This window comes from Astyanax mexicanus, chromosome 7 (assembly GCF_023375975.1).
Source record: "Astyanax mexicanus isolate ESR-SI-001 chromosome 7, AstMex3_surface, whole genome shotgun sequence".
Taxonomy (NCBI): Eukaryota; Metazoa; Chordata; class Actinopteri; order Characiformes; family Acestrorhamphidae; genus Astyanax; species Astyanax mexicanus.
This window is the reverse complement of record NC_064414.1, coordinates 34,612,880-34,636,117: the sequence shown is the minus strand read 5'-3', so window position 1 is coordinate 34,636,117 and position 23,238 is coordinate 34,612,880. Positions and strand designations below refer to the sequence as shown.

Below are 23,238 nucleotides of genomic sequence, written 5' to 3'. Positions count from 1 at the left end.
TGTACAATGTAAGCATCCAAAAAAACATTCAGTGTTACATTCTATAACACTGTGCCAATAAACAATAACTATATATTTTAATTATACATTTTTCATTTGTAAGCCAGACAATTTTTTATCAGTTCTTGATGATAATGATTATAATCTATTTATAATCTTTATATTCTTTACTGGTACAAAAAAACATGGTACTGCAACAACTTTCACTGAAAGGTACTCTACAGCCCCAGGTGACAATCTAATTATTTAATCCACAAGTAAAGAAGTGATTTAAATGGAAAGTGATACACCCTCACTTTACTCAAACGTTACCATGTAACATAATGTTACTTAGGGTTAAATAATTTACACACCCAGACAACAACACATTATAGCTAGTTAACTAACTAGTTAACGTTAAGTGATAAGGGACTGCTAAGGCAAGATTTATGCCCGATGCAACGTGTAGATTAGATGAGGATGGCCTGCTTGCTGTCTTCTTGGCCGTGGACCGATCTTGATAGTGAGGCGCAGCTATGCAGTGGATGATAAGTCACTGATAAGAGTTTGAATGGGCTCCTTATAGATGTTTTATTATGCTGGTTGGACATCCTGATCATCATCATCACATAGGCCCATTTGTTCTGTGTTCTGTAGCATTTTCCGTTCTGTCTGAAGATGCTGCTCTTCTTTCAGAGGGAAGATTTAAGTGCAGATTAGTCTGGATTCTTTGGTGAGATTCATGTGGTGACTTTGGCTTTGGGCTTTTGTTTGTCAAACCTTATTACAGTAGTGCAGCATGCAGTAGGTTATAGTAAGTTCAGAGTGTTTGACTTTCCTGCACATTAGTACTGCTACCAACTACCCACTAGCTCCAGCTAATCGGTTGAGCTGAAGGAGACTTTAACTTTTTAACTGTGTTAAAAAATACTATACTATAAAAATACTATTCAAGTATGCAGGACAGGGAGGGTCATCCAGGACCTGGGTTGGGAAGCATTGCCATAAACCAGGACTGGTGAAGTGAGGGCTCAAAACAGTCTAGAATATGGCTGAGCGACATGGATAAAAAAAAAACATCTAATATTTTTTGCTGAATTGCAGTATAAAAAATATATATTCATATTTTTTAGCTGGTCTTGAGCTGGATTGTTGGATTTTATGTGTTTTTCTCCTCCTAAGGTAATCTAAAAACAAGAGGCACAAAGTTTGTTGACAGGCAGATGTTAGTACCTGCAAAGGCATTTCTGATTGAGCACCTCATATTCTGCACAGATCTAATTGGAAATTAGCATATTCTATATAGATATAAACGATATTGTCTCGTCTCTTTGCGTCATATATTTTATTAAATATATCGATAATTCTTTAAAACTCGATATATATCGGCTAGCCCTAGTTTAGAGCATTGTTTTACTATTTTACCAGCGCACGAGATGTTTGTGATTAAACATGTGTTTTCAGTTGAACTCCTGTTGTAGCTTGTTTGGGATGAAACCCTGAAGTCACCTTTCTGCTGATAAGATTGGATTCTCTTCCCACGCACACTTTAAGCCAAAAAAACATGATTTGGGGGATTTCAATTCATGGTATTGTGCTTGCGTGCGTGCGCGTGTCTCTGGCCGGTGCGCGCTACTGTGTGAAAGTCCGCGTGTCCTGTGCTTGTGCGCGCTTTTACGCAGCGCTGCTCGCTCGGGGCAGTGAAGCTCGCTGCCTCAGTGCAGCCAGACGAGCAGGAAAGTCATGCATTATGAAAAAGAAACACACCGAGAAGCTCTCCCGTGACAGAGCAGAGGGCTGCTTTGCGATTGAGTCTATATATATATATATATATATATATATATATATATATATATATATATATATATATATATATATATATTTCTGTATTGAGCTCTGTGGGGATATTCAGTCAGTTATTTACCTGCTCTGTTCAGATATGAGTGATTGACAGATATAAAAACATTCTCCTTAAGTTGCCTGAAGTTTGCAACACTTTATACCAGTGGTTCTGAAACCTTCTACAGCATGTACCACCCATAATGCACAAAAAAAACTCAAGAATCACCTACAGTTCATTTCACAGGAAGAGTTATACTTTAGCGCATTTATACAAAGTAAGCTATGTATAGCTTCCACACATCATGCATGACTCTTTACATCTCTACAGCCTGTGGTTCTTCACCTCATCTGTGGAGCTTTTTTAAAGTAGAATAGCAAGATGTTTGATTATTGTTTTTGGTAAATGCAGTACACCAGGAATGCAGTGTTGTGAACTACAGTGTCTTCTACATGGCATCTCCTTAAACCTCAGGTTAATAAATTACCTGTTAATATTATTAACCATTTAGTTAAGCATATCTTGTGAAGGGCCTTTGAAACTGAGACTGTTAGTAATGATAGTACAGTAGGTATGAGAGTGAACTGAAGTGTGGGCGCACACACAGACTACAATGTTAGGCAGTAAACACAAATCAATTAAATCTTAATAGATTTTAGTCTTCAATATTTTAATACATTCAGCTATTTTTATGAAGTTATCTGCCTCAAATCACCTTGGGATGCTTTTCATCCAGTCTGTGACATGAATGCGACAAGCATCCGTTTTCCTTCGTTTGTTAAAAAAAACAAAAAACATTAAGTGTATTTCATGGAACAATGTTTAGTCATTGAGGATATTTTAGGTTGAATCACCCAGCACTAATTATAAGGAGTAAAATGAAAAATGTCAGTGATTATTTTTTGAACTGAGGTGTACTAAATCCAGTCAACCAGAATTAATTATGCTCTCTTTGTCTTAAAACTTCTAGTCTATTGCAGAAATACTGAGCACCATACTCTTAAAAAATGCTAAATATCACATTGCCCTTGCCTGATACACACTAATTCTACCTGGATGTTTTAACACGGTCTAACAGGAAAGTATAGATTTTTCCAGCCTGATCTTTTTTTTCTCTCTAAAACTTTCTTACTTTCTGCCTAACCTTAAAAGTACGAAAAATCAATGAAGCAGCAAAGAGAGCTCCATCACTTCTCATAATCAGATTGGAACAGAACAGAGCATTCCAGGGGTTTAGTGGATTGTTTTTTTTTCTCTGAAAGGAAAGAAATTAAAAAGGGGACAAAGACAAAACAGAACATCTGGGATGAGCAGAGTCATGCATCTATAATTGGTGTCCTAAGACCTCCTTTGACCACACTGAACTTGCTTTTAGTTGTTATAGGCCTATGTCATCTTTTTTTTTACCGTGTCCTTTCTTGTCTCATTTACTCATGACATGATGTTTAACTGGAGCAATCTTGCACCTCCCTGTCCCTGTCTGTTGTCCCAGGACAGGCAACCCAGAAAAGCTGCTTATGTTTAATAAAAGAAGCACCGTATTGAATTGAAATTCTCTGAACTGCAGTGTATGAACGTTAATGGTTGGTGATGGGTTGTCGGGGCGAGGCTGGGTCAGGGCCCTGCTGATAGCTCCTCAGACACGAGACAGAGAGTTTTTTTAACGAGACAGAGACGGCGACACATACTTCAGCCAGTCTATAAAACATGGTAGTCCAGACAAATAACATTCATCTTCTCCTGTCCATTCCTTTCTTCTTCTTCTTCTCTGTTCTCGTGTGTGTGTGTTTGTGTGTGTGTGTGTGTGTGTGTGTGTGTGTGTGTGTGTGTGTGTGTGTGTGTGTGTGTGTGTGTGTGTGTTTGTTTGTCTGTGGATGTGCTGAGCTCAGATTTCCTCTATGAGGCTACTCTCTCTGTGTTGACATACACATTAATTACCCAGACTGCCAGGAACCCACGTCTGGCTCCTGTGCCCCATCAGCTTCCTCACTCATAGATCTTCGCGAATGTGTGTGTGTGTGTGTGTGTGTATGTCTATGATAGTTTTTGTACATTATCCTGATAGGCATGTCTTCACTTATTTAATAATAAAGAAAGAGAAAATATTGCTGTCAGTGATTTCCAGGGTCCAAGCACATATTTGCCCAATGTGGGCCCATTTTTGTGAATGCTTTAAAACTTACTGGTCCTGGTATTCTTAATCAGTTATTGTGGTGATAGAGGGAGTGGCTGATTTTTAAGGGGCAGTCTGTTCAAACATGACTAAACTACTAAAGTCAATTTCAACAAAATGAACCTTAATTTTGTGTGGGGGGGGGGGGGGGGGTTGCAAAAGCTAGTCCTTAATAGGTTAAATAAGGCTACAAACTTGAAAATGAGGCTAGAAAAATGAGAATCTACTCACATCTCGGACAATATTAGAAACAAATAGCAGGTAGCGATGCAAGTGCAGTGGCGAGGGCATCAGAAGAACTTGAGCTCATTGGTTAAAACCAGCCCACTGTGGATACTTTCACACAGTGCAGATCGGACAAGAATAAACATTGATTTACACATTCCCTGTGATGATCAGTTCAGACAATTCTACACTCTAAATTCAAGCTATTGGAAGGTGTAGCCACTTCCAGAGTCTGCAAAGGTTCACAATCTCACACTCTGCAGAGAAGAAGTTGGTTTGGTTGATCAGAAACAGCTCAGGAACCAGCAAGACACAAGTCTGCCATAACCTAGAAGCTGTTGTAACACTGGTTAGTGTCAATCCAGTTTTACATACAGTAGCTACAAGGATTTTAAAACATTATTTATCCTGCTTTTGTTTGAATAAATGTGTCTACTGTCCAGGGAAGGCATTCTTCTTTAGATATCCGATTGCTGTTGCTGTGATCGTTGTATTTTATTACATTCAGTGACATTCATTGGATGGAGCACCATCATTCCAAAGAACACAGATTCACTGCTCTACAGCTGATACCTGTGCTAATATATTGACAATACTTTTCTGCAGGAACTAAACAAGGTGTGTGTGTGTGTGTGTGCATTTGCACATTTGCATCAGCAATAGATGCTTCATAAAGTGTTAATTAAGATCCTGTATGTATAGTTTTGACCTTGATATTGATTTCATTAGGAGACATCAGGAGATTCACCTAATTATGTGAGCACCAATCATCAGCTCACCCCAGCATCTTCATATGTCATAGTGTGTAGATGTGCTAGAATTTAATAAACACGTCGAATTTGATATATTTGATGTATTTGATTAAGAAATGGGTACCATTTAGGTGAAGGTCAGTGACTTGGGCGTTGTTGACTGTGGTTGGAGCTGAGAGGGAGGAGGGTGTGTTCAGGACCAGCCGCTAGTGCTAAAGGTCAGGACATATGAAAGGGGGTGGAGTGTACTGTTGTGTCCCCCTCCCTATCATCTATACAAAAGGGACCATGTCCGACCCTCCCTAGGGCCGTGTCACTTCTCTTGCAGTGTTTCAGGTCATGGAGGAGCATCTGGTTAACTCTGGGAAAAGACTGACTTTATCTTCTCACAGAACTAAACAAAGTGCTGAAATTTGCCCAGCACTTGTGCTCTGTGCATGTGGCCTGAATGGAAGGAGAAGGGTTCATTATGAAGTGTGGTACAGTCTGTAGACATGGAGATGGGTGGCCTCTGAGAGACAGGCCTTTGGAAGAAAGAAAATGAGGGCTTACAAAATAAATAGAACTGGTCAAATAAAATATCTGAGACAAGAGAAGCTGGGAAGAGCTGGAGAAGAAAAATCTTTCACAGATAGAGTAAAAAAAAAGAGTGAGAGGGAGATTGAGAGAGAATGCGAGAATGCATGCATATGTTGGTGAGCGGACTGTTAGAGAGAGCGACCTGCAGCGCTGGTCCGTGCATTAGTTTAATGGTCGCTTTGGGAGCGAGAAATGGAGGGGGGGTATTGTAGATCACTGGTGTTCCACTCACTCCCCAATGCTGTATTATTCATCACTGCAAAGTGGCCCTTGTTAATATTTTAAACCTGTTTATGATTCCGCTGTACCTTTACATGGGTGTGTGTGTGCGCGTGTGTGTGTAGGAAATCTGTAGTACAGGCTGCCTTTTGATTAGTCTGTGTGCATAACCAAGGCATTTTAAAAGAAGTCTGAATTTATACTTACTTACTTGCTTGTTCTAGATAGATAGATAGATAGATAGATAGATAGATAGATAGATAGATAGATAGATAGATAGATAGATAGATAGATACTTTATTGATCCCGAAGGAAATTTAGCAAGATGCCACGGTTCCAGCAGTCAATAAGATAAGAACATGTAAATTGTGGAGACGAACCAACATAGATTTTTCTTTTTGGTCGATAAAAATAACCAATTATTAAAGTCTTGTTGTGGCCAATACCAATAACCGGTCATTTTCTACTGCATTTTAAAACACCTTCATGCTGTAATCTGTAATGAAGTTGAGCGAGGATATAAGCTCATGGTTTGAACTCTTAAATTGATTTTACATAACAATAACTGTGATGTAGCAAAATCAAACAAGATAATCATTGGAAATATTTATATTATTTTAATTATTTACCAGGAAAACAGGGGTCATAATAGTGCAGCAGGTAATGAAGCTTCTTGAGGTCGCATTTAAGGAGTATTATGAGATGTTGATGTATAAGTAGTAAGTATATGGTTGGTGTGAAAATGCAGCTTAACAAAAACACTTTTCCTAAGTATTGCTGGTCTTTGGTCTGTGTTTTCTTAGCACACTAAATGATTGTAGTCCGGTTAGCTTTTAGCTTAGTACTCGCTATCTTCCACAGGTATACCATTGGTTTATATTTGGTTTAGCTGGACAGATTTATATTTGATTGTGTGGAACATGGATCACTGTTTGCTTTCCTTTCATTCACTGCAAAGTGCAATAACTGCAAAGTGGCCCTTGTTAATATTTTAAACCTGTTTATGATTCCGCTGTACCTTTACATGGGTGTGTGTGTGCGCGTGTGTGTGTAGGAAATCTGTAGTACAGGCTGCCTTTTGATTAGTCTGTGTGCATAACCAAGGCATTTTAAAAGAAGTCTGAATTTATACTTACTTACTTGCTTGTTCTAGATGCCACGGTTCCAGCAGTCAATAAGATAAGAACATGTAAATTGTGGAGACGAACCAACATAGATTTTTCTTTTTGGTCGATAAAAATAACCAATTATTAAAGTCTTGTTGTGGCCAATACCAATAACCGGTCATTTTCTACTGCATTTTAAAACACCTTCATGCTGTAATCTGTAATGAAGTTGAGCGAGGATAAAAGCTCATGGTTTGAACTCTTAAATTGATTTTACATAACAATAACCGTGATGTAGCAAAATCAGACAAGATAATCATTGGAAATATTTATATTATTTTAATTATTTACCAGGAAAACAGGGGTCATAATAGTGCAGCAGGTAGTATGTGTGTTGCACAGTTCCTTGGCTCTGGGGTTATGGGTTCAATTCCTGCTCTGGTACTGTCTATAAATAGTAAATATATAAATAAGAAAGCTGCACTGTTTCTCAATACCTGTATTAAACAATAATGCGCAGATTAATACCTATTAATTTTATACTACAACAACTGTATGCTCCCAATGATTTCTGCACTGCAGCATTAGGGCCAATGATTCCAGCTAGGCTCAGAACTCACTGGAAGAAGACGATAAGATAAAGGATGAGTGGATGGATGAGTTGCAGGTACTTCTGGTCAAGAACCCTTATTAATGTAATAAGTAATGTAAAGTCCTTCCTAGTTTTCCCGCACAGGACTTAAAGGAATCAAAGCTCTCTCTTTCTTGGTCTGTGCTGTTATCCACTATGCTGTCCATTATAGTAAGCTGAAAAGAACTAGTGTTTTTAAAAGCCAGAAATACAGCAGTGTTTTTATTGATTACAGTAATTAGCAACTGTAATTACAATATCAGTCTGGTAATAATAATTAAATTGGTCTCATTTAGTGGCAAATGCTTCACACTTACATTATTGGTTACGAGTTCAACAAATAATGGAAACATTTAGATTTTCCAATCAAATAATTTCATTTTTACCTTCAAGAGCGTGGAAAAAAGATCAGCAGATATTGGAGGGATTAATCTTGGACAGATGTTGCGAAAGATAGAGCTGAGGCATTGATTTTAGATATCCTTTATTAAAAAAAGTGAGAGAGAGAGGAACAAGGAGAGGAAAGTCAAGAGCAGTGGCATTCAAGCATCATTAAGTCCCTGGCATAGTCTGAGAAAAGGAGACAAGGGGAAAAAGAGCGCAAGGGAGAGAACAAGACAGAAAAAGATTAAGGGACGGCAATGGAGAGGCCAGCCTGATGAGCAGATCGTTGGGAGGAGATGTTTTTATTAAGGCTCTTATCGATGCCTAGTGCTCTGCGTATTAATGGTGGACATGTTTAATGCTTTGCCAATACTGCACATGTTGTGCACTACCATAAATCTGCAGCAAACAGCAGAGAGGAAGTTGGTGGGGTGAGGGTTGGGGGGTTGTTAAAGAGAAGGAGACAGATAGGCAGAAAGAGGGGAGGAGGAGGAGGGGGGGTATGAAAAGCAGTTATGGAAAGCAGTTATGGAAAACAGCTTAGGAAAGTGAAGCTAAATAAACAAAAAAGCAATAATCGGTATCATAATCAAAATGATAATAAAATCTCTTTAAGCTGATGTTAAGGGTGGAGGCTGTTGGGTTTGATTTGTTATACTTTATTTATGCATGCTTTTATGAATAGTTAAAGTATGTTTGAACAACTGAAATATTCAAAGCATTCACAAAAGAAACATATCTGTTTCTATTGACAGGGATAAAGTGTCTTAGCAGTATACTAAAATAAATGTATTGCCTATTGTTTTTTTTGGTGATAATGAAGCTTCTTGAGGACGCATTTACTGAGTATTATGAGATGTTGATGTATAAGTAGTAAGTATATGGTTGGTGTGAAAATGCAGCTTAACAAAAACACTTTTCCTAAGTATTGCTGGTCTTTGGTCTGTGTTTTCTTAGCACACTAAATGATTGTAGTCCGGTTAGCTTTTAGCTTAGTACTCGCTATCTTCTACAGCTATACCATTGGTTTATATTTGGTTTAGCTGGACAGATTTATATTTGATTGTGTGGAACATGGATCACTGTTTGCTTTCCTTTCATTCACTTTATTGTGTTTGAGCCCCATTGCTGTGGAGACTGGGACAGAAAAAGTCATGATCCTGAAGCTTAGTGCATGTTGTGTACAGCTATTAGCTTGGGGCTGGGTGTAAACATTACATCACACAGTCTTTGGGTTATGATATTGGCCCAATTTTGGTTATACCGAACTTTTGTTCACAGTATGTCACTCTCATGTACTGAAATTCCATTACTCAACTATGCCAAGGTAAATACATTTTGACATTCTAGCACATGTTTAATCAAATTAGTACCGTATCCATTAAATATAAGCTGTGTCATATTTGTAGGAATATTCCTTTAGAATAGAGTGCCAGTAATCAGGAAGAATGAGCTCCCTCACATTATTAATGCATAAACAAATATCATTAATATACAGCTCTAGAAAAAATAAGAGAAAACTTAAAAAAGTATGAGTTTCTTTGATTTTACCAAATTGGAAACCTCTGGAATATAATCGAGAGGAAGATGGATGATCACAAACCATCAAACCCAACTGAACTGCTTGAATTTGTGCACCAGGAGTGACATAAAGTTATCAAAAGCAGTGTGTAAGACTGGTGGAGGAGAACATGCCAAGGTGCGAGAAAACTGTTATTTAAAACCAGGGTTATTCCAAATATTGATTTCCGAACTTTTAAACCTTTATAAATGTGAACTTGTTTTCTTTGCATTATTTGAGGTCTGAAAGCTCAGCATTTTTCTTTTTGTTATTTCAGCCATTTCTCACTTTCTGCAAATAAATGCTCTAAAGGACAATATTTTTATTTGGTATTTGGGAGAAATGCTTCCGTAGTTTATGAAATAAAGCAACAATGTTAATTAATTCCTATTTTTTTTTCAGAGCTGTATATTGTGATAAGTTGAGTTAATAATAGAAAATATGCTGAAATGTATCAGTTTTGCTTGCATTATTACTCAAGAGAGTAAAATGTGGGAACATTCCTTTAGATTAGAGTGCCAGCGCTCAGGAAGCATGAGCTCCCTGACATTATTAATGCAAACTCAAATGTCATTAATATATATATATATATATTGTGATGAATTGAGTTAAGAATAGAAAGTATGCTGGAATGTATCAGTATTGCTCACACTATTACTCAAGAGGGTAAAATGTCGTAAAGTATGCCAAAAGCTTCTGAGTGGGATGAGAATGATCTCCTGGAAGAGCTAAGGATCAGAAGAGTGATGAGGACGGAGGGAGTTGAAGGGGTGGGTGGAGGGACGGCTTGATGGGGAAAGAAAAGAAGGAGATTTTAATGAAGTCAGGGCGAGTCAGCGGAGGGATGAATGAGAAAAGAAGAGAGGGAGACTCTTCACCCCGGCTGGGTTTACGGCAGATGGAGGGTGGGCCAGGGGGTGGGGGGTTGGATGGGAGGAGAGTGACAGTGTCCGCGGAAGAATGACTCGGCGGGGTGGCTTTGTGTCCGGCCTGAATGGAGGACTGAAAGAGGGCTCTTTTCTGCCACTGTGTGTTTGTGTGTGTGTATGTGCATGTGGGGTGTATGGGGTGAGGGGCAGGCCAGTCTGCCTCTATCTCTGTCTCTCTCTCCCTCTTTCTCTCTCTCTTTCTCTTCTCTCTCAACTTCTGAGAACAAGTGTGTATGTGTGTGTTTATTCTGCTCTCTGTTCTTTTTTCTTTTCATGGTCACACTTCTCACGCAGTCGTCCACAAACAATGGTGCCCGGAGCTGATGTGAAAGTTGGTATTCTCGTATCAGACACCACAGTTATGACTGAGACAACGCTTTCGAGCTTCTGCTCAATGCATTTGCATTGCATTTCTGCGTCTGTCTGCCATCCACAGCCATCTTAATAACTTCCCACACACAGCTCAGCAGCCTGACGGCATGCTGTAGAAAACTCGAGTGAAGTTCGAACTCAGTGATTCACGCCAGCTCGGAAATGTCTTTGGCTGGGCACTTTTCCACTTGTCTTTAGTACCTCGGTTGGGGGAATTTAGTGAAAGTGTCGCGCACCTGTCAACACACGCAGATCACTGCGTGTCCTAATTACAGTCATCTTGAACTCATTAACTCATGAGGATGAGCATGTTCTCCCCTCATTCTGTTGAGCCATGTGTCTGCAGCTTTTAATTGTTCTGATATGGTTGATGGGCTGATTTTGATTGAGAGGTGGGCCCAAACTGCTCGGTTGTACAATTGATACAGGCGTGCAGGAGTAATAACTGTCTGGAGTGGCTTTGTTCATTATACACTGATCTAATGAGTTTTTTTGGTGAGTGTTTTGTATTCCCCCATCACTGCTGTCATGTCTTTTTTTTTCATTTTTTGTTTCATTACACCGTTTGTAAATACCAGCTGTCCTTTACATTGTGGGAACATTTCGTGAACAATAGGCTAAAGAAGTAATGCAGACTTACTAAAAATAAAATCTTGGTTTATTAATCTACATTAAAGTTAAATTGAAGGTTTTTCTTGTAATAGTGTGAGGACCCTTTACACAAAGCAATGCATTACACTTTTAAAATATTCTTTACATACTCTTTTACACATTTCTATTACTAACATGGTTCTTTATAAAATCAAAACTGGTTCTTCTTCTGCATCACTCACATACACCCTTGATGAACTTGAAGAACTAAAAGAACTAGGAGTGTTATAACAGTATATTTATTAGTATGCTGCACAGTGCAACTCTTGTTATTTATTTATTTATTTTTTTTTATGAAATATTTTTATAAAAACCTGTTTGAGTCACTACCTCTTCTACATTTTTCAAGATATCAATGGCTTGTACACAACCCTTTGGATTAGTGCAATGGTATTTATACCGTAAGCTTATGAAAACACATATTGTGGACAAAATATTTCAAATTTTCACCATCTCTGTAGGTCACAACAAATCTTTCCTTTGAAAAACACTTATCTCCGTTTTTGTCGATTTTTAGTTTACTACATAATTTGAACAGACAAATGGTCTCTTACACTGTGCCAAAATTTCTTGATGAACAGACCAATAGAAACTCTTTAAAATGACCTGAAATAAACTCTTTTTTACATTGACTTCCATTGAAAGTTTACAAGGTTTTTTTTCTCTCTCCTGTAAAGTTGCTGTTTTGGAGATTGAAGATTGTACAGCGACGACAACCATTAGCTTTTCCGTCATGTTTTTTCTACCTTACTGTCTGACTGACAGTGTTCATAAAATGTAAAAGTTCTTGAAGTCAAATTGACTATACTACCTGAAATACTGTACAAATAACACTTTGAGCTTCCTCCTTATGCACAGCTATAAACAGCTATACGCATTTGTTTGTTGACAGGCTGACATGTACAGAACTGCCATGTTAAATAAAGAAAGAACAAGTTTTTTAAACCATTATGGCTCAAATATGGTTATGCAGTTTTCTGGACAGCTCTTGTACACGCTTCACCAGAGTACCATAGTGCAGTAGTAGTGTTGTGCTCTTGGGGTGGCAATGACAAAGGCACCATTCTCCCTTTTACAGATCCACAGTGCTCCATCAAAATCATCCTGAAGGTGTTATTTTAAGGCACAATTGCCACATAATGTTGCTTTAAAGGGGATATAAAGCTACTCTTTGCAGCCTCTCATCTCTTCGGGGGGTATGGGAGTCTAGGAGGTGTTTCTGTAACTTATAACAGTGTGATCCGTGCCCCCTCCCGTGCTTTCAGAGTGGGTTCGACCTCTTCTCGTCAGGGGTCCACGAGAGCTGGTGCCAGGGCCACGTGAACACCTCTCCTGCCTGCCGGCCGTCTGCCTTGGTGCGGCCCGCGTTGAAAGAGAGACTTTTTGAGGCCATGCAGATTCGCCTCATCTTCTTAGCCAGGCTTTTTCCTCTTCAAAGGGAAGTTCAGGCCGGTCCATTGGTGGAGATTAGGCTCCAGCCAATCTGGGCGTTGCGTTGTTTATGCTTGTGAGCCTGTGTGTGTATGTGTGTTGGTCTGAAACACAGATGCTGGCTGAAGTATGCGTGTGAGAAATAGCAGTTTAAGTCTTTATTTTTGTGTCAGAGGGTAGTCTTTAAGAGGATATAAGTGAACGCTTCGCTCTGGCTTCATCTTTTGCCTTAATTTGGTGCTGTTTTTGTCGTGTTTCTGTTTTTAGGCCCTTTGAGAAAATCTCAAATACCAATCCCTCTCTCTCCCTCTCTCTCTCTTTTTTTTTCTTTCCTTCATCCGTCCAATCTGTCTTTCATTCCGGCTTGCCTTATATGCAATCATCCCCTCTCTGTCTCTGTCCTTTTTTGCCCCAGCAGTGTGGCAGAAGGGGGGGTTTGGGGAATTGCTCTTTAGAAGGCAGCGTGGAGAATCCTATCTCTGTGAGTTTAACGCCTATTGCGGCTCCCTTCTGCCCCTGGAGGGTCCACATTGTCGGAGGGCGTCTTTGGGGGATGTGAGAGGGAGGAGCAGGGATTTATTAGGGTTCTGTGCAGGGGTATCTCTGCCACTGTGGGGAGGAACGGGGGACTTCTTAACACCCCAGAGGAAACAGAAACACACACACACACTCATGCAAACACACATGCGTGCTCACACACAGAGCAGCTGGTTGGTCATTGTTGTGGCGTAAGTAAAGAGACCTCCGCTGAGATTTGTGTGTGTTGCTGCTCACTGAAGCGTGATGGTGTGTGATGAAGTACTGTTACAAAGAAATGTGCAGAAGACCTCACGCAGTGCTCCCCTGTTAAAAAGCCATTCTCTCCCTGCTCCCGGCAACACCAGATTCCTTAACGTACTGTAGTTGATTGCCAAAATGACAGCATACGAATATGATATCAGGCATGAGTGTCCCATTAATGAGCTTTTAGTGGGGGTGTTAAAACAGATATTCGTCATCAGGGCTAAATACATTTACATAAAGCACACATTTGCTAATATTCTCATTAGATTTTGTGATATTTAGCTCACAATGAGCTCATAAAAGTCTTCTTTTGGAGTAAATAGAAGGTTTGAGGAGGAGTATTTGTGTAAATACTTTTTTTATACCAAACACTAGATTTGTCACAATGACACGTTATCCATGTATTGTATAAATTGCATGCATTCACAGCCATCTTTGCATCACATCCTTGTGTTAAAATGATGTACGACAATCCTCATATCTAAAATACTGTAAACTAGGTCAGATTACTTTTTTTAAAATATATATTTTAAGATTTTAGCAACTGAAAACTGTACAAAATGCTGACCTTCCATTTTCAGCATAACCAGCAAGCTGATTTTGTTGAAGGGTGGGATTTTAGCCTTAAATAAACGACATGATTAGCGTTTCTAAAAACCCCATTCGTACTGCAGTTAGTTACTGGTCAGTGGACATCTCTGATTCATGTTTGATTAAATATGAATTAAGTTCACCAATATTTTAACCTATCACACAATAACCAATGACTAATAGCAACTCCATGCAGTGGGTGAAGGAAAACAGTACAGTCTTAGTAATTATTATACTAAAATAATAATTTATTATTATTAATTTTAAGTTTATTGTACTTTAAAAGGGTATAACTAGATTATTACAAGACATTACCAGACAATATAGTCCAATAAAAAAGCAGTTATCACAACAGGTCTGCTGAATATACTGAATATTTTTATGAAAAAGACACTTTAAACACTGTAAGGATTTCAGTGCTGGTGAGTGCTGATATCACAACAAGAATAAAAAAAGTGAGTTATGGTGTTATTCTTATGGGAGAACTTGTGTAGTTCAAGGTAGTACACTTTTTTTTGTGTGATGCCATAAATGAAGCTTTGTTGGTTCCATAAAGATTCTTTTTTGTCAAAGAGATCTAAACTATATGGAAAAAAATATTAGGCCATCTGTTTAACCATTGTTTTTTTCTATATCAGAAGCATTAAAAAGGAGTTAATCTTGAAAATAGAAATGCCTGTTGTTAATATGATAAGAAAATTACATGTTTATCACATAACAATAAAATATCAATATATTTTCAAGCTCTAATCTGAACCTCTGGACTTCCACTTTATCCTAAACCTTACAAAGAGCACACCAGGGCAGCCTTAGCTAAGTCCCGGCCCTACACACACCTGGCCCTTCAGAGTGTGTAAGCTCAGGAGGATGGATCTGACTTAGCCCCCTATTGCAGTCTGACCGCTGGGTTGGTTGCAGAGCAGCGCCATGTAATCCTTGGCGGATAATACACCCTGCGGTGTACAGAATCCTCCTTCCTCCTGCGTCTTGATTCCGGATTTTACTTTTCCAGCTTTGCCTTCGCAACTTGCAGGAGCATTAAGTCTCTACCCACCCTTAATCTGAAACTGACAGCCTCCTGCCTGCCTTGTGATAGAGCGAACGAGCAAGCGAGTCTGTGAGTGAGTGAGTGAGTGAGTTAGTGAGTGCAAAGAAAAAAAAAGTGGAGTTGAAGGAGAGGAGAACAAGAGGGTGGGGTGGGAAGGAGGTGCTGACAACTGGTAGGAATCTCATGGTGAGCTCACACTCAACATCTGTCAGATTTTCAGTCAGTTTGCGTTTTACACACCTTCCCTGCTCCAGTAACACTCTCACGCTTCTGGACTGATGAGCGGAATGAGAAGCAGCGAGTCTGGGTTTGCGGAATTACTATATTCCTGCATGACAGAAACATCCAGTTAGCGTCCCTAATGGAAACACATGTTTAATTACATAGTGAGTAGGGCTGCGTGATTTAAATTATTTTTAATGATATGTCGTAATGTTTGTGGATACACCCTCTAATGAAAGCATTCAGCTCCTTTAATTGGTGTCCATTACTGACACACATGCATAATTTGTAAAGTCCCTGTAGAAGTATTGCCTCTAGGAGGGGGTCGGCAATAGGTGGCCCTCGGGCCAGATGTGGCCTGAAAGAGTGAAACATCTGGCCCATGAGGTTGTTTAAACTATAATGAGCGATAATGAAAAAAAAAAACAATTAATAAAATACTTCTCTGTCAAGCTTTTGTTTATATTCCTACCCTGTTTCTCTGTCGTTCTCAGCGTGGCTTTAGTTTCTGCCCTTTTCTTTTTTCTGCCTGTTTTTGGGCTCCTTATCTCCTCATAATCATCTCCTCATAATCATCTCCTCCTGGCCGTGTCCCATTTCACTAGTGTATTGGACTGCAGCCCTCACAACACGGGTTCTATCTCACGTGTGTGGAGCGGTGTGTTTACTAATTTATTTTTTAATTTACCTGCTTTGAATTTATCTGTTCTGCAATTGGGTTCAACAACTCTCTGGGCTGGAGAGCTTATAGTCTATAGCACTTCATCCCATTACACTTTTCCAAAACATGTGATCACTTGGAAAATATCTGGCCCGCAGCCAAACTTAATTGCCAACCCCTGGTCTATAGAATAGGAATCTCTACAGCAGATAAATATGTATGAGCCACTATGGCTTTGGCTCCATGCCTAATGCTAGGGAAAAACTGAGCTGAGGATCAGTGAAACTGTGTTCTTTGGAATGATGGTGCTATGTCCAATATCTCACTAACACTCTTGTTGTTACATGCAATCAAATCCTCACAGCAGTGCCCCAACATTTCTTCCAAGAAAAAAAATCAAAATTTATTTGCAGAAAATGAGAAATGGCTGAAATAACAAAAAGATGCAGAGCTTTTAGACCTCAAATAATGCTAAGAAAACAAGTTCATATTCATAAAGTTTTAAGAGTTCAAAAAACAATATTTGGTGGAATAATCCTGGTTTTTAATTACAGTTTTCATGCATCTTGGCATATTTTCCTCCACCAGTCTTACACATTGCTTTTGGATAAATCTTTTTTTTGTGCTACTCCTGGTGCAAAAATTCAAGAAGTTCAGCTTGGTTTGTGATCATCCATCTTCCTCTTGATTATATTCCAGAGGTTACAATTTGGTTACAATTTTAAGTGGTCTCTTATATTTTTTCTCCAGAGCTGTAGATGCTTGTGAGTGTGTATGCTCATGCATTAGGGCCAGGCATAAGTCCGTCTAGTTTTTTTCACCTGAAGGTTCTTACCTGCTGATGGACAGATGGGCGGCATGGCCGACCTCACGCTCACCTCTCCGCTCACTCCGCTTGAGCTCGTCCGCTCTGCTGTGATTAGCGGGTGTGCAGAGCTTTTAGCTGCAAGCCCAGCCAGGAGCCCAGTGCCACACTTAGCCCTGTCTAAAAGCAATCCGCACATTTGGCTGTAGCCGGCACCTGCACTCTCTTTCATCTGTAGTGAGCCATTCAGGGCCTTAGCGTGTGTATATTGCATCAGCGAGTCGGGTTCAGCTAGCATGGCATGCTTGGCGCCCTCGCGCAGCATGGTCAATGGTTATGGGGATTAAGGAAACAGATGGACGGCCATACTGACTGGTGCAGGTTCATTAACTCTCTGTGCATTTTCACTGAGCTGCTCCACCCTGTCCCGTCCTATCCCGTCTCGTCTCTTAGTACCCTGTCCTGTCTCGTCCTGTACTGTCTCGCTTCGCCTTGCTCCACATTGAGTTCTGAGGCAGTGCGGCTCAGTGCAGGCCTGAAGGAAAGAAGCTGGAAGAACGGCAGCAGCAGTGAAAGCCTTGAAGATGTCTATTGATCCGATGGCCGAGACGTGGGTCGGATGCTTCTACTTGATTGATTGATCTTGAAGTGAGGCGGTGGGACTTTTTACTTCAGCAGAGAGAGAAAAAAAGCCTCTTGATGTGATGCTGTCAGAGTGCATCTCCCCTCAGGGTTTTTTGTGGCTATAGGTTCACGTGTTGTGCGACCATGTAAGAGAACGCTGAGGTCGAACTATGTAGAGAGAGATGGCCTGACAGCAGAGTGGACTCGTTTATAAAGTGATCTGTCAAAAGACTAGAGGCGCTCTCAGTGAGCTGAGCCTGTTAGGTTTGATCCACTACGGAGTGCAAGGATAGGTCAGACAGCAGCATCTAACAGAGCTTCAGGAACACGACCCAGTCATTCTCCTTCATTCACACACACACACACACCTTCTCTCTGTATTCAGACATTCAGTCAGTGCCTCATTTACACTGACAGATGTGCCAGTTGTACATTTTTTCTCTTAGTCCTGGTTCTGACATTCTGACAATCCTTGTCCTCGTGTATCTGGATATGTTTTAAATGTAGCTTTTTCTCAGAAATTGGGCCTCCCTTGCAGATAAACACTGTATTTTAATTAATTAAATGCAGTCCAGTATGGAAAAAAAAACAAGCTCACCTTTTTATTGTATTTAGGTCTATTTTGCCTGTTAAGCTTTAATGTTTGCCATCTCTGTTTTAGGATACTATGAATAGTCATGAAGTTTTCAGAGGACTTTCATATTGAAACAAGGGATACAAGAAGTATAAGTATAAGAGTGAGTGAGAAATATGGAAGACTGGGAAAGGAGATCAAATAGAAAGTTTGATCAAACTAGCATCTGGCATTAAACTAGATTAGGTTCAGTATAACTGAAAATTTAGAGGCAAACCTATAACACCATTTACATTTGTTCCCTTCATGTGTCTGGTATATGAATGCATTGAATATATTTTGATATTATTTTAGCCACGTTCATTTACTCTAGGTGGTTAAATGCATCTTTGTTTAGTCAGGCTAGAATCTGATAGTTTTTTTTAAATGGAAAATAGACATAAAGATTTGAAGGGGTTTAAGCATTCAGATTTTTATGTGATTTTATGTGGCCTAATCTAGATATAATTCTAATATTCAACACACATAGTCACAAGTCTCCATGTGTAAGAAGTAGTTTGCTGTGTACAATGGCTTTAAAATCCTTCTTCTGTATGTATGAAGGTAACATTATAAAGACCTTGACTGTCATGAAACAGTATTGATTATGAATGGTGAATGTCTGTCTGATACGTGATATCTATAATAAGGTAAATGTTGGTGCCATTACCAATCATTACATTTCTATGCAAGAAAGACGCCTGTCTTTGCTGAATGTTCTGAATGTGTACAATGCTACAATTTAGTGCCCCTCCTGTCTCTCCTCTGTAATAAGCATCACTCTGTGCCTCAACATGTCTAGCTCTGCCATTGTTGCTTCATATTTTTTTACATGGCTGGTTTTCTCGGTTTTATTGTAGCAAAACGTATACGGGCCATTCCACCGAATGGGTGCCATTTCTGTCCCCAGGAAATTACATGTATAATGTGCACACAAAATAACTTTAAAATACATTTTATTATTAAGCATAGTGTCTTGTACAGTGACCTTATTGCAAAAGTAAGATATATAATTAAAAACACATAAAACTACTTAGAACACTAAAAAATTGCATTTGTTACCTGTCCCCACTCTCTAACTATAAACTTTACCATGAAATATAATTAGTAAAATCCTTCAGAGATGTAATTCTTTTGCATTGTTGTGTGACTCCAAATCCCATCTATACTTAAAAAAAATCCATAATATTTAAGTTAAAATACACATTTTAGTTGTGTCCCTGGGTTTCACTCAGTCCTGTCACCGAAAACATTATCCCATCTGAAACATCTGGAACATTCTACAAGTCACATCTACAACAGGAAGTTACATCAGTTGGTTCTTCTGAAAATCATGGGAAGACCAAAATTAAGTTCCCTCATTTGTTTTTCTCTATATTTAATCTTATTGTAACTATAACTATAAAGGTCAATCTCAACACTCAGTCCTGCTACTAAAATGAATTCTTACATGTTATTTGTTTATTTTTATAAATACAATTTTTAGGAAAAACCCTAGAATATGCTCCTCATGCTATTAGCATAGCTGCCATTTAGCTAGTTTTCATGTTTTTGCTAATTCTGTGCTAAAAACTAATTCCTATCATTTTAATTACTGTTACACAAAACATAAAAAGTAAAAGGAATGAGTGTCAGTAACAGGAGTATTGTTTTGTTAAAAATATAAATTATTTGAACATGCAGTTCAATCATTTCTTTAAAATAAAGACTTTCTTAAGAGAGAATCAAATGAATTAGTCAAATTGCTTTTAAACATGCTTTTTAAATGTCACATGAATTTTGTAACCATCATCATCTTAGAAACCTTGTAAAAATTAAGTAAAGCTACCTGAGATTTACTGGTACATGTTTTGAATAGTTAAATATATGTTATTAGATTCAGAGTTGAAAAAAATATATATGTTTAATTTCATACATAAAAAGTAATACAAAAATGTCTTTAATGCAGATTTAAAATAAACTGCTTGCAAAGAAAGAACACAATATATTTTTTTACTGTTTAAAAAGATTACAGTATTATTGTACGATATGATAAAGCACATCCCTACTCTGAACTGTTCAAACAAAATCTCCTTCACTTCCACAGCAGTAACTGCTCATAATGCTTTTTAATACAGTGCTGCATAATGGGACGGCATTTGAGGCCGCTTTGATTGATTCTGGCCACGAGAGCAAGCTTTAAAAGGACATGCAGACACACAGACACGGACTGGCAGCCAGTAGATGTTTTAACAGATTGTGCCAATGGCCTGTGTGAGCCCGCTCTCCTCTGCCAATGGCGTTGTCTCTCTAACCAGGTGGAGGAACAGCCACAAACACATGGAGGATGCTGGGGTTAGTGCTGGAGTCAGTAAACCTTTCATATTCAAAGGCAAGCAAATAAAAGTAATGAACCTATTAATAAAAATAGGTGTGAGTAATGGTGGGCAATATAAAATGTTATTGTTGTGATAAATATTGCCTTGATGCATTTTTATGTCTGTATTATAGTATCAGTATGGCATGTAGAACATTGAACAACTGAATATACACAAATATACAGCTCTGGAAAAAAATAAGAGATAAGTTCATATTTTAAGAGTTCAGAAATCAATATTTGGTGGAAAAACAGTTTTCATTCATCTTGGCATGTTCTCCTCCACTAGTCTTACACACTGCTTTTGGATAACTTGCAACTGCCACTCCTGCTGCAAAAACAGAGCTGTATATGTCCAAATGTTATGTTACTATTTTCTATATTGAATGCATCCAGCTAGTTTGAGTTGCACTCATTGTTGACACACTTGTGTACCATAAATGTACACACACAGCTTGCCAAGTCCCTGCAGAGTGTTGGCAAAGAATAGGACTCTCTGGAGCAGATAAACATGCACCTATTGAAGCCGTGCTTATTGCCAGGTGTGGGCTACAGGGGTTGAAATCCCCCCAGCATTAAGCTGTGGAGCAGTAGATGATAGTGTCCAGTTCTCCTGTATTTTGGGAAGAGTTTGGAAATTGGGAAAAGTAGTGGGGTGGTACTCATTCCCCATTCTTACCATACTAATGCTTTTGTTGTCGAACCTACCGTAGTTTCACGCTATAAGGTGCACTTAAAATCCTTTAATTTTCCCCAAAATCATCAGTGTGCCTTATAATCCGAAGCAGTTTATGTATTAATTTTACCAGTCAGATTTGTAAGGAACAGTAAAGCAACTCCGCTGAAGTACAGAGTTATACAGGAGTTTCAGTGAAGTTTCTTCAGCACTGAGGCTGCAGCAGTATTAGCATTAGCCGCTAACCACAGTGCTAGCTCTTTCGCCTTTCAGAGGTGAGTATATTGGACTGTAGTCTGTGTGTTTACCGTGTTAAAACAAGCTATGTGGAACAAACCACTAGCTGATAGCACCCTTGGTTATCAGAACACTCAGGGTTCCTCAGTATAGCGCTGTCAGGCGACATTTACTAGCGTTAAGTGCTGCTAACTCCGCTAAAATCTGCAATGTTAAAATCTGAGCTTTCTGTAAGTAATCAGAAGCACTTCACTCACCCAAATAAACAGTTTTAAGGAGTAAATATATATGCACGCTCATTAGAAAAGGGTTTTTCAAAGACAGTACATCCACATTACAATATAAATCCACTTGTTTCAATACGTTTGTCCATATTGTCCATACAGCACATATTTATAGTAACTGCATTAACTGCATGTCTGCCCATTATGCCATTATCATATTTAATAAATTTACTTACAATAACATTTTTTTCCCTTGAGTTCTTATAAAATGTGACTCTATTGCATTGTTTTGTGTACAAAGCTCTAAAAATGAAAGTAAATATTGTGATTTCTTTTGTACCTTGTGTGAATGAAAATGTTCAACAGCATGTGAGGATATAACAGCGCATGCTAACACTGTCATTATGCAATGCAAATAGGTGACACTGTGAATTGTGCGGATGTGACGGTGCATCACGAACAACAGGCTTTGTGTTCATTTTGAACTCTAATTCGGTTGCATTATTTTAACACAAGTTCGCAAAAACAACCAGCTCCAATCAACACCCCACTCCCGCACGTTCACGTCACACACCGCACTCCCTCCCTTCCTCTCAGCATGAGTCTTATTAGCAGATTATGTAACAGCATGGATACAGTCATGTCTCTTTTTTATGGTGTTAGAAGTATTGCGTGAACATTGAATATTGAGAGGATTTCAGTAATTAATGAAATGAAACCTGAATGAAAATGAATTTTCCTTTTACTGTTGCAGTCATTCAAAAAACTCTTTTAGTCCCTTTTTGACATACAGTCCTTACATGAAATAACAAAAAGTCATGAGATAGCAATATTTACACAGATCATGAAGTGTTACCTCAGGGGATGGCTTGGGAATGTCCACAGCTTGTATGGCGTGACTGAGGTTAAACGCTGGTATCAGAGTTTGAACGAGACATGATAGTGGAAGACAGATGAGTAAGACATTCTATTTCTGAAGTTGTTTGGATAATTTAACATTCCTCAATCCACAGCATCACATGTTTACTGGGAATATATCATAAAAGGCATTACCACCCAGAGTGAGCAGTGCAGTGGGTAGTAATGATGGTGACTGGCGGCATCTGGCTAGAAATGTCCATATGAACAGACAAACGACTCTCTGGTAGAAATCAAATCAATATTCAATGCAGGAAGTCCACATGCATGCCATGCAGGTCAGTGCAATGTTTTTTCAGCTCCTATGGCCCATGCCAAAAGTCATGGGACATGTGTTTACTGGGATTACATGATAGAGAGCATTATCGCCCAGAGTGAGCAGTGCAGTGGGTGGTAATGATGGTGACAGGCGGCATCTGGCTAGAAATGTCCATATGAACCGACAAACGACTCTCTGGTAGAAATCACATCAATATTCAATGTAGAAGGTCTATATGGGATAACATGATAAAGAGCATTATCGCCCAGAGTGGACAGTGCAGTGGGTGGTAATGATGGTGACTGGCGGCATCTGGCTAGAACTGTCCATATGAACCAACAAACGACTCTGGTAGAAATCAAATCAATATTTAATGCAGGAAGTCCACA

General features: G+C 39.0%; 1 protein-coding gene across 4 annotated transcripts in view; it reads left to right on the top strand.

The window, feature by feature from the left end:
• Positions 1 to 23,238, top strand: part of unc5b (unc-5 netrin receptor B) — a 95,060-nt gene that overhangs the window by 1,166 nt on the left and 70,656 nt on the right. The gene's annotated exons all lie outside the window — the stretch shown is intronic.